Source organism: Lolium perenne, chromosome 7 (genome assembly GCF_019359855.2).
Source record: "Lolium perenne isolate Kyuss_39 chromosome 7, Kyuss_2.0, whole genome shotgun sequence".
Classification (NCBI taxonomy): Eukaryota; Viridiplantae; Streptophyta; class Magnoliopsida; order Poales; family Poaceae; genus Lolium; species Lolium perenne.
In genome coordinates, this window is record NC_067250.2 from 148,218,685 (window position 1) to 148,230,366 (window position 11,682).

An 11,682-nucleotide genomic window follows, 5' to 3' on the forward strand; every position below is an offset into this window, starting at 1 on the left:
GCGGAACCTAATCTGATGATGCCGATGACCGCAGCCAAACTTCAGAGGAGATTGACGACACGGGCAGCCTCTGTCGAGGCCAAACGGATACATAACGATGGCTACAACTATGACTGCTTCTGCACCTACTGTGCTGCACTCCTGCCGCAGAATGTCGTTCATCTCATGGGCAAATTAATCAATTGTGCTCTGATTTGTACTGTCCAGGAAAAGAGGTAGCGCGGACGCTGGCATTGAGATGGAGCTACAGAATCTCAAACGGAAGCAGAACTGGAAATCTGCTCCTCCTCCCTGCTCACCCTCTTTCTTTAATTCTTCAATTTTCCTCACGTGGAGTCATGAGATTTGAAGATTGGGGTTTGGGCACTAGCAGATTAGAGACTTATCATGTTTGAGAGGAAAATTACTGAAAAGGTTTCTTCGTGGAGCTCTGCCTGTGTCAGCAGAAATTAGAATTATATGATTTGAAAAGACAACTTCAGAACGCCCACAAATAGTTTCTTTTAGTGTTCCCTCAAACACGTTTAATCCTTACAAGGTTTTTCATTTAATGTTCCCTCAAACATATTAAATCCTTACAAGGTTTGGCCCATGTTACTATGTCATGCATGAATCTTTGGACTTCAGGGCATAGTCATTCACTTTTTTTCTAAAAAACAATCAAAGGTTTTTGTGCGTTCCATTATGAATCTTTGAACTTCAGGGCGTAGTCACCATGCACCGGATCGCGAGCACAACGTGGCCACGCTGAAGATAGCTGATTTCTATGACATGGTTGTACCAACAATAACTTACTTTGTTCATCTTTGAGATGTGGTTTTTTCTCCCGGTGCAACGCACGGGCACATTAACTAGTTATATACTAAAATCAAAATAAGGTTGATTAATAGAGCCACCACGTTAATCCACATCATTCAAATTAATGATAATAGTTAGATCTAAAATATATGACTGAGATTTTATGAAGTATTAGTAATAACGTAACATATTTGACACAGTTTATGTTAAGAACGTCACGTCCCTCGGACCTGGATTCATTTAGTTGAGCGACATGCGTTGTAGATAGCTATGTTCATTTGGCTAAAACGTAATATCAGCAACCAGAAAAAGTCCCGGCCGTGTACGCAACGCCCTAACTAGCTAGGATATGGAAAGTTTAAAGGGAAAAAGTCCAACCGTGTAGGCAACTAGGCTTTGGTGGCTGCAACGTGATATCTGCAAAGAAAAAAAAAGGCTTTGCCACAACCTGTTAGCAAAGCCATGTGCACGTTTTAATTTTTGTTGAACGCAACTCGGCTAGCTAGCTAGCATGCCTAATTCTTTTTTCTGAACATACACTTATACCAATTAGTGGAGTTCACGATCCAAATGAATTATCAGTTTCTGATTTTTATTTACACTGCATTAGGGTTTAGGTAAAATAGGAATTTGTAAAGTTTTCCAAGTATATAGTATAAAAAATATTAACATCTAAAATATTTAATTGTTATAATAATTATTACAAACTGCACTTTCATAATATATGAATCTGGAATTATCGATATTGATATTTATTGCTATCTTTGTAAAACTTTACAACATTTGAGTATTGTTTCTATAATTGTGTACACATAAATGGAATTTTTATTCTACTGTAATTGGGCCAGCCAATACACTCAAAAATTCTTGCAAAAATTTGGAGTTGTGGGATTTTAAGATTAATTAAGTCACGTGTAGTGGCAATGCTTACATTGTTTCTATGAATGAGTACACGAAAATAAAAAAAATTATTCAAAGGCATTAGACCGACACTCTTACCAAACGCCTAAGGAAGTTCGATGCACTAAATCGTGGAATATTAAAATTAATAATGTAATGACATTGTTCGCACTATTGACAGGAACATTTCTCACACTAAAAAAAATACCAACTTAATGATACACACTAGGCTGGGTGAACACATATTCTCACGAGTATCAGAATGTCCCTCCACTAAAGGAATATTTTGACGTAATAAGACAAAAAAATTCAAACATTCAAAATTGATGAAGATATAACGTTATTAGTCAACACACTAACTATCTACACACTAACTATCTATGGGAACCTCTGCCATGCTATAAAAATATTTTAGCTAAATGATTCATGCTGACCAAATTCACAATAAATTACTACTTGATATTTTCATATTTACTATCCACACAATGTGTCAATATTATTTTTAACCGGAGTACCTGAAAAGCTTATACTTAATTCATATGAATTATTTTCGCGGAGAATTTTTGGTTTTTATGCCAGACATATTTGGACCATTGTATGTCTTTATCTCATGTACCAAACTAAACATAAGAGCACATGTCATTCCAGCTACACAAAAAATTGACGATCTATTAATAGAGTTTTTGCATAACATAGGAAATGAATGTGATCGGGTGTGGAGAACCATTAATCTTGAGTACTGATCTAACATCATATAAGAATTATATGTATGTCAGTTTACATATCCAATGCCTCACTTACATGTGTGTTTAAACATATGTAATGATATTTATTTGCCTAGAAATTTCAGATTGCCAAAGTTGCTACTCGCATACCTATTTGCTTACCAAAACATTTGCGATAGTTGTAGAAAAAAATTGGTTCTTTTTCACGTGATGGGAAATATAGTGATATCAAGGAAATCATATTTTTATTTCTTGAATACTGTCAACCAACTACAGGTGATGCCACCGTTAAAAAAATATAGATGCCCTCGTATTTGCGAGGGCCACAGAGAAGAGAGAAGGAGCAAAGGAAGAAGAAGGCAGGATCATCCGACACGATTTATTTCGTGTCTGCTACTAATCGGCAGACGTGTCACCGACCAAATCAGTCGGCAGCTACGTGGCCGTCATCGTTGTCGGCTGGTCATGACTCAACCGATCGTCCGCCGTTCCGCCAACCGGGTAACATATTTGATTTTTTTTGAAGAGGCATATTATTTGTGCAAATTAATAGAAAAACATCTAAATTTATTTTCATAGTTAGATCTAAAATATGCAGTTAAGATTTATTTAAAGGTTAGTAGTCATGTAACAGTATACATAGTCCGTTTTGTTATGGATATGACACGCTCTATGGACAAAACGTGAAAAACAAAACCTACAGGTTCTAATAAGTCCATGTAACAAAAAAAATTAAGGAGACCAAAGAGCGGCCGTACGTAAATTCAACGATTTTTCTGAAAATAATATGTTATTTTATTAAATTTCACGAACATTACGCGAGCTGAAAAACTTTTAAATTTGTTACTCAGTTGGCCACGCAGCTGCCAATCGGCCCGTACGCTGCCGATTAGGCCGCCGGCCAGACCGTCGCCCGGCTTTGGGTAGGTAATTATGTATCTATAAACATGCCAAATATTGACTTGAAATACATTATGTTCTAGGATTTGTAAAAATATTAAAATTGGAAATCTAAAGTAGTGAACGATACAAATTTTGAAACCACCAAATTATCACGTTTTGTCATTTTTGCATGGACAAAAATACAACGTGTGTTGAGTTGAGATTTATATGTTGGTAGAAACAAAAAAAATATATATATAGATGATGCCCTCGCATTTGCGAGGGCCACTGTTCTAGTCTATCTATCTATTATATACTAAAAGCAAAATGCGGATGTTTAATAAAGACACCACGTTAATCTACATCATTATAATTATTTTGATGGTTAGATCTAAAATTTACGGTCAAGATTTTTTTATAAAAAAGATGTTACGTAACATCAGTTGCGTACACAAAAACGGCTGACACGCTACAAGAGAATTGGGAAATACTGGAAAAACGTGCGTCCATTGCTGAGAAAATAGGCTGAGTCGTCTGGTTCCACCTTTTTGACACGCTAAGAAGTGTCAAACATGGACTCTGTAATTAAATAGTCAGCCCTCATCACGTACGGTTTCTTTTTTTTTTCTTATCAAAACACGTACATCAAAACACGTACATTCTAGAATCGTATAAATTGGTGCCCCAAAATTGTATACGCTATCTATCCATTGATAAAACATGGTTGTAGTCATCAACAAAATATAGGCTGGAACGGGGTGCGGCACCACATAGATTGGATATGTAGTCTTTTTCAGAAAAAAAAAAAAGCTAGATGAAGTACGCACAACTTACCTACGTCCTTCGGTGGACAGATAAATAGGACCAAATTAAATTAGGCACGATCAGCTTTTTTAAAATTCCATGTCCGGTTGAATAGCAGTGATAGTATACAATTAATTAGGAATTGTAGATAACTTTTTTTTTAGCAGACTACGGGCTGCATATACATATGATAGTGGAATACCGATTAGTACAATCAGCTTTTTATCTAAAGTGCGGTATAATGTGATTTTTAATATCTTGATGCTACGATCAACATTGATTTTTAAACAGAAATACAGGTCGGAGCAAACAGTGATAAAAATATTAGTATTCTATTAAATTCTTCACACAAATAGCATTTTTTTATATTCTTAATTACATGGATCAATAGGGTTTCTTGAAGAAATCTCTTATGTCACTAGACTCTATGTTTTCTTTTTGAAAAATAACAGAAAATGAGTGCAAAGTGATATATATGAGATATTTAAGACTTACAAGCCTGTTAATAAAAATAATATCTGTACATATATTAATAATTCTGCAAATAAATTTGAATTCTAGATGTTGATATTTAAGACAAAACTATGTTGGGTGGATTCTTTTGAAATGCAACTCTTCTGAAGCAACGGTTATTTACACAAAAGATGATTTTTTTATAACAATCAGACCCACACACTCACAAAACAGCCACCAAATTTTAGAGTAGCTAAACTACAGGGTAAATGAAGTCAACACATTAGTCGATGAGAAAATCCCACATACGGAAAACTTTTTTTCTGAATGATATCCGAGGGGCTAAATCACCACATATTTTCACGAGCGAGGAGAATGTCCCTCCACCAAAAGAATATCCGGATTTGATCACCGATGAACTATGGGTACAACACCATACTAACCATTCAACCACATATTGGTTCTCATGATAACTATATTTCATATTTCAGTATACAACATAAAAGGTTATACACATTTTTTAAAATTATGTTTATTGACAATGTTCTCATAAATGTCTTACACCGTGATAGAAAAACCTTGAAACACGGTATGTATATATATTCAATAAAAAGCATACAACCCTATATTTTCAAGATGATATGACGAGGAATGATGGATTCTTCCTGGTATCCTTACAAGTTAGTGTTGGTATCCGGTGAATTCATTTATATGTTCCACCTTTAGTATCCGGACATCATAGAAACAATAATTTATTCGGAGGACCTCAAAGACTCACAATCTTAATTCTTAGGAATTGGTCTAGAGGATATTGTTTTGTTTATATGATAGATATATTTAGATACATGTCTTGATGTGATGTAGCAAAATCAACATAAGAGCACATGTCATTCCAATTGCAAGGTAAAAGTGAGGAATGGTTAATAGTATTGAACTATGTTGTCCAAGACATGTAGTCATGTTGGATGGCGCATAAAACATGTGACTAACTGTGTATGACCAAATGGTTGAAAATCGGGATAACATAGAGATACTTAAATAAAAAAAGATGATGTCCATGTGACAAGGTGTGTATGACCAGTAATAATTTTTAGCAGCCTATTAATATACCAAATAGTCACCAAAGTTTCATCGCGAAGATGATGTCCATCTTTATAAAACATAGAGAGACATGGAGTAAGAATATAATAGGAAGAAATGCCAGAACAAGAAAAGTATCACTATTTAATATGCCCTAAATATTTAGATATGTAGAAAATATTCCATTCATTCCATCCATTTTACCATAGTTAATAAGATCGAGTAGTGATCCAACATCATGTAAAACTACAGTTCTATCTACTTATTTAATATAAATGTAAAATAAAATGCACATTTATTTATTGAATACTTTCAATCCACTAAAGATAATGCCCTCGCATTCACGAGGGCCACCTTGCTAGTTAGTTGAAAGATCAAAATTAACGAAACCAATAAAAGCCCTGGGTAAAAGTATCAATATATTTAGAGCTATCACATGTGAAGGGGATGTGTTCAACCGTATATTGTAGAATGTCAAAGCCTATAACGACTACTTCACTGAGAAGAGTGATGCCATAGAAAAATGTTAAATCAGCCCGTCCGCTAGCTATGCATGTGCTCCTAATTCGCCTGCCCATCATGGCCACGCACGGGCGGGTAGGTGGTGACAAGCGCATGCTACGCTGGCCGCCACCGCTAACGCGGATCCACGTATGTAATTCGACGTTCACACGTCCGTTTGACTCGTGTAAATGCTAGTAAGTCAGTCGTCCCACAGGAACAGCGACAAGCTTCTGCTGTTGGCTAATCGGTTCACATCACGTTCACGGGGCGCATGGGCCAGACAATCTCTCGTTTGATTTCACTAGATAAAAAGACGATCTGTTGATCGAGACGGCGATAACGACAGGCTTATTAGGACTTAGGTTGGCTTGAGCAATTGGTGAAGTTGGCTTGGCCTTCCTTCCTTCCGCGGTTTCAGTTTCCCTGCTAGGTGAAGTTAGGTTGTTATCTACCGGTACGCGTTGACCACTTGTCACTAGTTCTCCCGAACAGCACAGCGCACAGCGCTTTGCCTTGCACGCGAGTCCAACTCGCCATCAGAATCCAGCTCTCTCCGCGAGTAGGAAGAGGTCGACTTCACATCCTGCCTCGTCACGCCCACAAAATCAGTAAAATAACAAGGCGGATACCAAGAGCGATCTGTCACAGCATAAGGGAGCAGAGTGCACAGACAAGGAGGCGTGCACGCGGTATCCCAGTAACAGTAAGCACTAGTACGATCCATAATAAGTGACGGAGGTTTTGTATTGAGTTAGTGCAACTTTTGTAGATTAAAATATGTTTGGACCCTTGGATTGTTTCGTGGTTATTCTTGAGTTATAGGAAGAGTTTTAGAGCATCTCTAGCCGCATCCCCAAAGCGTCCCCCAAACCGCGCCGGATTGAGCGTTTGGGGATGTGTTTTGTTCTTGCCGTCTTTGGAGGACGTCGCTCCCCAGCCGTGTCCCCCAAACGCCTCCCCAAACATTTAAAATACTTCTTTTTAACACAAAACCGTTTATCAAATATAGCATATGAATAAAAATGTTTGCGAGGATCGTTTTCAAATTAAATTACAACAAACAATAAAACAAGTAAACAAGTAAACAAATATAATAAATAGTGCTAGATGCTAGATCAAGGTGCCACGGTATTTTCTTTGATCCTCCACAAATGCTCAACGAGATCAGCTTGAAGTTGTTCATGAACATTGTTGTCACGGATCTCTGCGTGCATGGCGAGAAAATCAGCAAAATCTGCAGGCAACTCATGATCAACCTCCGCAAGAGGGCCCTGAAACTCATAGGGACCAACATGTGTCCTCGCATGATTTTGCGGTCATCCTCGATGATCATGTTGTGCATGATCACACAAGCCTGCATCACCTCCCACATTTGGTCGTGAGACCAGCTTAGAGCAGGGTACCGGAAAATGGCAAATTTGTGCTTGAAGCACACCAAATGCCCGCTCGACATCCTTCCTGCAAGCCTCCTGTCGCGTAGCAAAGTGGCAATTCTTCAGACCTGGTGGATTCGATATTGTTTTGACAAAAGTGGCCCATGTTGGATATATACCATCGGCTAGATAATAGCCTTTGGTATTTGGTGGCCATTGATCTCATAGTTGCATGGTGGAGCATGCCCTTCCACTAGTCTGCTGAACACCGGAGACTGCTGCAACACGTTGATGTTATTGTGTGATCCCGCCATGCCAAAGAAAGAATGCCAAATCCACAGGTCATAATCTGCCACAGCTTCAAGCACCACACTGCAATATTCATGACGCCCTTTGTATATACCTTGCCAAGCAAACGGGCAGTTCTTCCATGCCCAGTGCGTGCAATCGATGCTTCCAAGCATTCCAGAGAATCCTCTGACAGCATTTTGTGCCATGATTCTTGCAGTCTCTTCCTCAGTTGGCCCTCTCAAATAGTATTTGCCAAACTTTCCCACCACAGCTTGGCAAAACTTGTACATGCACTCAATGGCAGTAGACTCACTCATGCGAAGGTAGTCGTCCTGTTTATCGGCAGGTGCTCTGTATGCAAGCATCCTCATGGCGGCGGTGCACTTCTGAATGGACGAGAACCCGACAATGCCTACAGCGTCGAGCTTGAGCTTGAAGTAGGGGTCGAACTCTCGAACGCCGTGGAGGATATTCATGAACAGGCCCTTGCTCATCCTGTACCGGCGCCGAAAATTGTCTTCATGTGTTGCACCGTCTGCAAAGTAGTCATTGTGCAGCATGGTATGCCCCTCCATCCTCTGTCGTGGCTTCGACTTCCTTCTTCCCCGCCTTGATCCTCCGCGGCGCGGCCTCTTCCTCTTCTCCGCCTCAGCGTCAACCAAGTCCTGGAGGGACGCGATGATCAGCAAATGCTCCCGCGGGTCGTCGTCGAAGGCTTGCTCGTCCTCCAATAGCAGGGCAAGCATCTCATCGTCGCTGTCCACGGCTAAAGCAAAATCAATGGTTAAAATTGCGCCGAGGCAGACGACGCAACAAAAAGCAGCCAATCGCGCCTTCCTGGCAAGTCGTCAAACACCTTCTGTGCGCGGAGGTGGGACGGATTTGACGACGCGTTCTGGGACGCGCTGGCGAAGCGGCGGCGGCGGCACGACTGGCGGAAGCCCCAGCCGCGACGACGGTGCCGACTCTCAGCAGAGATCAGACGCCCAAACGGCCGGGAAATCCAGCGGCGGCAGAGGGGTGGGAGGCGCTGGAAGGAAGGAGCGACGAGAAAAGAGGCACGAACCAACGGTTTATGCAAATAGTCGCCGACATGTGGGAGCCCGTCTCGCTTTTCGTTGTGTCCGGCGTGCCCGGAGCGTCCCCTGTGGGATGGGGACGGGCTTGGGGCGCCAGACACCGTATCGGGGGCGCCGGACAAAAATGGGCTTTGGGGGACGCGGCTGGAACGGTTTTTTGGTCCGGCGCGCCCCAAATTGCTTTGGGGGACGCTTTGCGGGACGCGGCTGGAGATGCTCTTAATTGAGAAATATAATAATGATCATTGAATTCATTTATAATTCAGGCTAGTTGTGACTCATGAGTTGGGTGCAATATGTAGCATATATAGCGTATACGAAACCTGCCTCCTCTCACCCTTATCTCGCGCCACCATGCCGCACTAGGGCGTCCCCACCTCCCCATCCCCACTCCTTCCTCTGCCACCCTCCCCCCTTCCACCGCCATTGGTGGAGACACCGGGACAAAGCCCGGGCGGATCGGCGGCGGCGGCCTTCCCCTCGCGCAGCAAGGGTTAGAGTGGCGATGGGCCAATCTTAGAACATTCGGTGATGATGGCAGGAAATCGACTGTTGGTGTGTGGCTTGGCGGTGTTGGGTGGCATCATGCGGGTGGCGCTCAACCTCCGACATGCTTTGTAATTTGCTCTCGCTCGAGAGGAGGCCCGAGGCGGCGTCCCTTGGCTTGGCGGTGGTGGTTGTCTCCTCCGTTGGAGGGTGGCCGATCAGCCTGAGGCTGGCTTGTCGGACCGCGAGATCCTTCATCTAGTCCCGGCTCTGAGTCGGAGAGACATAGTTGCCGGTGAAAACCAAGCCGACTTGGCAGACGATGGTGGCGTTCTGCAATGTTACTTTGATGAAGGCATCATTGTGCAACAACTGTCGACCCACTCATGCCGCTCTAGGGGGAAACCTAGAATCAGGTCTTCTAGACCGAACAATTGCGGCACTATGATGTCGTTTCTCTCTTGGGAGCATCGTTTGTGGAGCGGCGCTGGATGACACAGACAGGTGGATGAGATGTCAAGTCATGCCTGGCCAGTAGTTGCTACATATATTGAGTCATGCATGTTCGGCATGTGCTACGTACGACAGATTCTGCCATGGTGGTGTCGACAACAATCCTGGCACGGACTACACATGTCACTACCCTGAAGATGGATCGGCGGTTTTATGGTGGTGACGGCATTTGAAGCGAGAGCTAATATGCTCGTCAACGGTATGCTAGACCGGTTGTAAGCTCCAGTTTTCTCAATAGTGAAAACTCTTAGATGAACCTGGTGGCATTTGCACCTGCCTGAACTTGTTCTCCCATTGGCTGAGCGTGAGAAGTGGTCCTGCAACTGCAGTGATAATTTTTCTGAGAGCAATCAACAATACATGGATGAATACACAGGCGTAGGACCACCTCAGAAGAGAGAAAAGACTAAGGAAGTTAAAGCATGGCAAAGTGTCTGGCTTCCCTAAATGATGTTCCTCACTCACGGGGGCGCAGACAAAGCAGCACACGGCGCTGATGGATGAATAGGGAGTGGCTGGGGCACAGCGGTCTGCGAGGAGGTGCGGTGACCGGCAGACGGCGGCGCCAGCGGCGGCCCTCCTTGATGTTCTGTAGCGCCGCCCGTTGAGCCACATCGCCGAAGAGCGGGGATGTCAGTGGTGAAAAAGGTGGGCCCGGCGAGCACAAGGAAGGACGCTGGCGAGTTCACCTGAGCGTCTTGACCCGGGGCGGCGCCGTCGGCCTTGCTCAGTCGCCGCGTAGATAGTGACAGTGACAGTCAGTGGCAGCGTCGTCTGCACCAGAGCAGCAACAACAAGAGTGTCGGGTCGCAGCGCAGTTGGAAGACGGAGTCGGCAGTGCTGAGCGTGTAGACGAGCGCGAACTGGGTTGTCGTAGGAGAGGAGGTCACTACCGTCGGTAACTGGGCAGTGTGTAGGCATCAGGACACTAATACTGCACCACGTCCTGCCATTAACCGCGTTGACCTGCTGCAGACGCCGACAAGACGGCTGCGCTATCTCCAGCACCATGCTGCCGCCGTTGACCATCTTTGGGCGTCCCCGCAACACCTATGAAGCACTGTGTCATCCATCCATGGCGTTCTCGGGCATGATCCAGGGCCGTACCACGCTGAGCCCCTACGCGACGTAGCCGAAGGTGGAGAAGCCGGTGGTGACGAGCACGTTGCAGGTGATGAGCAGGTAGATCTCGCCAACGCCCTCCCATCGTGGCTTGTTGCCCCGCTTCTGCCGCCCCTCGTGGCTGGGCTGGTGCACGCCGCTCGCCCTCCCGTCTCCCTTTTCCTCCGTCGATGTAGCTGCCGCAGACCTCCCGTACACCTCTACGGCGAAGCACGGCCTGGCTCTGCCCCGAGAGGTCTAGATGAAGCAACTCACTGGCGGCGCTGGTGGATGACCAGGGCCGTGCCTGGGGTGCAGCACCAGCGTCCCTCTGTTCGTCCGGCTCGAGCGTGGCTACGGCGTCACCACGCGACCCACCACTAGCGACACCATGCGCGCTCTTCCGCCGACCACACTGCGACGACGCAGCGGAGGCGCGCGGCGTGTCTCCCGTCCCCTTCCCGCCGTTGCCTTCATGTCTCTGCGTCGGCTCGAACTGACAGTCCAGTTCGCTTTTCATGCTAATCTTTCCACACCACAAATCATCTCTTCGAACCACTGCGTCTTCTTTCCACAGATCAATCGGTACATCGCCGGAGCATCGACTGTGGTTGTTGGCTGCTGTGGCAGGAAGACAAGAGATTAGGTAGAGAGAGAGTTAGGTGGAGAGGAGATGCACGTCACAGCAGAAAT